Below are 5,736 nucleotides of genomic sequence, written 5' to 3'. Positions count from 1 at the left end.
GATGTTGGAGTATGTTTGTGAATAATTTTTATTTTTTTGGGGGGGGCGGGGTGCCTCAGAGGTCATTATGTTGATGTTTGATGGAAGCATCCCAAGTGGGTTTAAGGTTGAAAGTTCCAAATTCATCTAATCATGCCTTGATGGACCTTGTTTTGTGCAGTGGCGCACTGTCATGCTGGATGATAAAAAGCGGCCTTTGCCAAACTGTTCCCAAAAAGTTAAAATAATAGAATTGTCTTGTCAATATTATAGACGAAATTGATGTGTAGTCCTTGTATTGGACAATTGTGCAAAACGGGCACAAACCTGATTGCTCATGCAAACTGATGTGGAAGCTATTTAGAAAAGGAGCATCAGTAGGTTTTATGGATGGGGTCAGGGGCTTAGCCCCCAGGACATCAGCCCTGAGCCCCTTCCTGTTTGCAGTGGTGATGGATAGGCTGACAGATGAGGTTAGACTGGAATCACCGTGGACAATGATGTTTGCAGACGACATTCTGATCTGCAGTGAAAGCAGGGACCAGGTGGAAGAACAGAAAGATGGAGGCATGCACTGGAAAGCAGAGGAATGAAGATTAGCCAAAGTAAGACAGAATATATGTGCATGAATGAGGGGGGTGGTGGGGGAAGAGTGAGGCTACAGGGAGAAGAGATAGCAAGGGTGGAGGACTTTAAATACTTGGGTCAACCGTCCACAGCAATGGTGAGTGTGGTCAGGAAGTGAAGAAACGGGTCCAAGCAGGTTGGAACGGGTGGAGGACGGTGTCAGGTGTGTTATGTGACAGAAGAGTCTGCTAGGATGAAGGGCAAAGTTTATAAAACAGCGGTGAAGCCAGCCATGATGTACAGATTAGAGACAGTGGCACTGAAGAGACAACAGGAAGCACAGCTGGCGGAAATGAAGATGTTGAGGTTCGCTCTCAGAGTGACCAGGTTGGATAAAATTAGAAATGAGCTCATCAGAGGGACAGCCGAGGTTCGATGTTTTGGAGACAAAGTTAGAGAGAGCAGACTTCGATGGTTTGGACACGTCCAGAGGAGAAATAGTGAGTATATTGGTAGAAGGATGATGAGGATGGAGCTGCCAGGCAAGAGAGCTAGAGGAAGACCAAAGAGAAGGTTGATGGATCTCGTAAGGGAAGACATGAGGACAGTTGGTGTTCGAGAGGAGGATGCAGGAGATAGGCTTAAATGGAAAAGGATGACGCGCTGTGGCAAACCCTAAAGGGACAAGCCGAAAGGAAAAGAAGATGTAGTAAAAAACGCCCCTGATTTAGTCATTCCAGTGTGCAAAATCTCACAAAACAAGGTTGAAATTAATCTTGTTCAATTGCTGGTGTTTGTCCTAAGTGTTCAAGAGTATGTTTACTTTTTTAAAATATTTTTTTTGTCACTCAATTAATATTTGATGAAAAGTGTACTGCTTTCAAAATTGTTGCCAATTCTGCCACCATCTCAGTAGATCAAGCACTACATGCCCACCAACAACTCGTGTAAACTGTTAGAGTGAACACTTTTTAGCACCCACTATTTGGAAATTTAGTAATTCAGGTCCTTTGTATAGTGTATCAAGAAAATAATAAGGTTTGGCCCTTCAAAGTGTGATTAAATGTAGAAGCTGCCATTTGTTGTACAGTAGGCTACTTGATTGAGAAGGTAATATTTGACCTGAAACAGTCTTCTGCCCATGCAGGTCATTATATCTGCAAGTACATTTGGGGAAACTTGCATTTTACATCTGGTTGTTTTCCTGAAAAAAAAGTGTTTCAGCATGGGTTTTTGTTTTATTTTTAATTATTTCTTTTTTTTACACGTGGTACTCATCAGTTTTTTTATGTTGTCGTGTGATCTGCTTTCCCTAACATTATTCAACAAATGCATTTTTCACACATTTGCTACGGTATGTTGTTTTGCAGAAGCGCTTAGCAGATCATGCACAACGATTAACTCAATTTTGTACATTTATTCCAAATCCATCCCAAGATTGCAAGAAAGATCCAAGCTGTGAGCTTACAGTGCTGTGAAAAAGTATTCGCGCACTTCTGAATTTTTTTTTTTTTGGCATCGTTTCCACACTTTAATATCATCAAGCAAATGTATCTGACAAAGATAAACCAAGTAAACATAAAATGTTCTGTTGAAATGGTGATTGTATTTATTAAGAAGAAAAAAAATCTTCAGCGACCCGGCCATGTGTGAAAAAGTAATGCCCCGCGCCCGAAAACCTAATAAGTGTTGTCAACCCTCACCAGCAACAACTGAAATCTAGCGTTTTCTATAACTGGCTGTGAGTCTTTCACATCTCTGTGGAGATACTATGGCCTACATTTCCTTGTGGACTTGTTTTAATTCAGCAACAATGGAGGGTTTTCGACCAGCAATGGCTTTTTAAGGTCACGCAACAGCATTTCAGTCGGTTTCAAGTTTGAACTTTGACAAGGTCACTCTAATACTTTTTTTAAAATAATTTCTTTTTTTTTTAAATCATTCATAAGTTGACTTGCTGGTTTGTTTTGAATCGTTATCCTGCTACACAACCCAAGTTTGCTTCAACTTGAGGTCACAAACTGATGGCTGAACCTTCTCCTTCAGGTTTTCTGGTAAAGCGTATAATTAATGGTTCCATCATTCACAGAAAGTCAGTCCAGGCCTTGAATTACTGACACAGCCCCAGACCATCATTCATTCATCTTCCGTTCCGCTTTATCCTCACTGGGGTCAGGGGCGTGCTGAAGCCTATCCCAGCTATCTTCGGACGAGAGGCAGGGTACACCCTGAACAGGTCGCCAGTCAATCGCAGGGCACATAGAAACAACCAACCATTCGCACTCACATTCACACCTACGGGCAATTTAGAGTCTTCAATTAACCTACCACGCATGTTTTTGGGATGTGGGAGGAAACCGGAGTGCCCGAAGAAAACCCACGCAGGCATGGGGAGAACATGCAAACTCCACACAGGCGGGGCCGGGATTTGAACCCCGGTCCTCTGAACTGTAAGGCAGATGTGCTAACCAGTCTCTGCGTGGGTTTTCTCCAGGCAGTCCGGTTTCTTCCCACATCCCAAAATCATGCACGGTAGGTTAATTGAAGACCCTAAAATTGTCCATAAGTATGAATGTGAGTGCGAATGCTTGTTTGTTTATATGTGCCATGCGATTAGCTGGCAACCAGTTCAGGGTGTACCCCGCCTCCTACCCGCAGTTAGCTGGGTGGGCTCCAGCATACCTGCGACCCTAGTGAGGATAAGTGGTGTAGATAATGGATGGATGGAGGTTCTATTTGAGTGATTTCTTTATTGAACAAGTCTGGTGGTAAACAGGCTTGGGTGTGGTCAATGAAAATGAACCAAAAAAATGTGATTAGCCACAGTTGATTCTTGAAGGTGCAGGAACATTACATTTTCCACACAGGGCCAGGTAACTTTGAATATATATATATATATATATTAATCCTTAAATACAAATCACTGAAAAACAGCATTTTGCATCATGCAAAAATAGAGTTTGAGAAAGGGGGCAATATTTTTTCACTGCACTGTACATTACTGAGACAGCGTCAGAAAGATGTACAGTGCTGAAGTACAAAGCAATGTTGATACCCAAATTTCAGACTACGTATTTATAAAGATTTATAAAGATTTTATAGCATAAGTTAGTGTTTTGAGCGATTGTCTTTTGGGGTGGATAACATTCTTGTCAGTTATAGTTTATTACGTTTAAATTGTATTGAATTATGTTAGAATTTGTTAAATCTTGCACATTTTTGGACAGTGACAGAATTTTTATGATTTTGCCTTTGTACTTACTATTCAGGCAACATAGCTATTTAACTTAGAATATTGTATATCAATTTTAGGGGATAAAAGTTTGGACTTTTGACATGATTGTAGGAATTAACGACCATTATTTCTAGTACTGTAATTGGATGAAAACACATTGCTATCAATGTGTACTCGAAGTTCAGAGCACATAGAAATCAGTTTTGTAGTTTTTGACTGAAAGTGAGCAGACAATATGGCCCTATACACCTTAGAACTCATCTTGTTACTTACAGTATAGCAATCATTCAAATGTGTCACATTGCTGAGTTTCCTGCCTTTTAGTGCTCTTATAGTGAACATCAAGATGCAGCACAAGTATTTAGATGAGGGGCATCAGTAGCAAATCTTTTATACCTTTGTTCTATTAAATATATTGCGAAGACTGGAAGTATATTGTTAAAATGTGCTTTTCGAAAGGAGAGCACTTGTAATGTGAATGACAGACAGCAAGATTATCTTAAAAGCGTTCAACATTTGTGACAAAACTTTTAGTGCCATCATACAGTGCACTATATGTACAAAAATGTTGGGACACCTGCAGGACTGTGAATGGAATAAAAAGTGTCAAAACTTTCTACAAGATGTTGGAGTGTGTGATTTTTTTTTGGGGGGGGGGGGGCTCAGAGGTCATTATGTCGATGTTTGATGCAAGTTTCCCAAGTGGGTTTAAGGTTGAAAGTTCCAAATTCATCTAATCATGCCTTGATGGATCTTGTTTTGTGCAGTGGGTCACTGTCATGCTGGATGATAAAAAGAAGCCTTTGCCAAACTGTTCCCAAAAAAATTTAAATCCTAGAATTGTCTTGTCAATATTATAGAAGAAATTGATATGTAGTCCATATATTGGACAATTGTGCAAAGCGGGTGCAAACTGGATTGCTCATGCAAACTGATGTGGAAGCTATTTAGATAAGGGGGATTAGTAGGTTTTATGGATGGGGTCAGGGGCTTAGCCCCCAGTCCATGCACAAGATGTGAGCGAATGTAGTGCTCCAGCACAAAATTTCACAAACAGCTAACAAAGACTGAGAAATTGCTTTTTAACGTTTTTGGACCGATTTTAAAACAATACCATACTGCGTAAAAGTTCAAAGTCACCGTGACATTTGTAGTGTTATTTCAGACAGTTTTTTTTTTTAAATACAGTACACAAACACAAGAAGTATGTTTACAGCATTAACCACAAAACAAAACAAAAATATGTGGGCTGAGACCACCCTAGAATTGGCCTAACGCCACTGGTTGAGAGGATCATTTGTCAACTTCTGTGTTTCAGCCTCCCTGCATGTCAAGAAATAATATGTAACCACTGAGCAAACAACAGTTTCAAGGCCTGGGCCCTTGCTTGATGGGGCTTTTTCACAACTGAACATTTTAGAGGACTCCTTGCAGTCGTCAACACCTGTACATTTTGATATGTTAAAAACAGTTAAACAAACAAGTGAACCAGAAAACAAATTATTTGTTGACATGCCTAATTTCTTTGTTTTATAAACAGCTTACACTCTCTTGGGTTTCTTCACGCCAATAATTAACTGTGAGGATAACTAAAATGTGTCTGTTCAGAGAAGTTCAATCCTTGAGATTGTTACCTTGGACTGGAAACCGTAAAAACTGCTACTGTTGTAGTGTACTGACTAAAATGTGTTAAACTGTATTTGTTTGAATTGCTGTTGTGAAAACTAGTTAAAAGTTTGTTTGGTTCTTTGTGTGGATGGATACTGGGGTGTCCTGCGTCCCGAGGGGTCTGTGAACATTTCAGGTTTTTTTTTGTTTTAATGATTGATTGAAGGGGTGGTGGTCCAATGGGATTGGGGGAAGGAGGTGAGTCGTGGAGAGGAAGAGCGGGAGATGCGGGACCAGAGGGAGAGAGTTTTTTTTTTGGGGCGGGGGTCTGCACCTGGTTTTTGGAC

Source organism: Phyllopteryx taeniolatus, chromosome 10 (assembly GCF_024500385.1).
Source record: "Phyllopteryx taeniolatus isolate TA_2022b chromosome 10, UOR_Ptae_1.2, whole genome shotgun sequence".
NCBI lineage: Eukaryota > Metazoa > Chordata > Actinopteri > Syngnathiformes > Syngnathidae > Phyllopteryx > Phyllopteryx taeniolatus.
The sequence above is the reverse complement of the archived record's forward strand: the minus strand, read 5'-3'. Positions refer to the sequence as shown.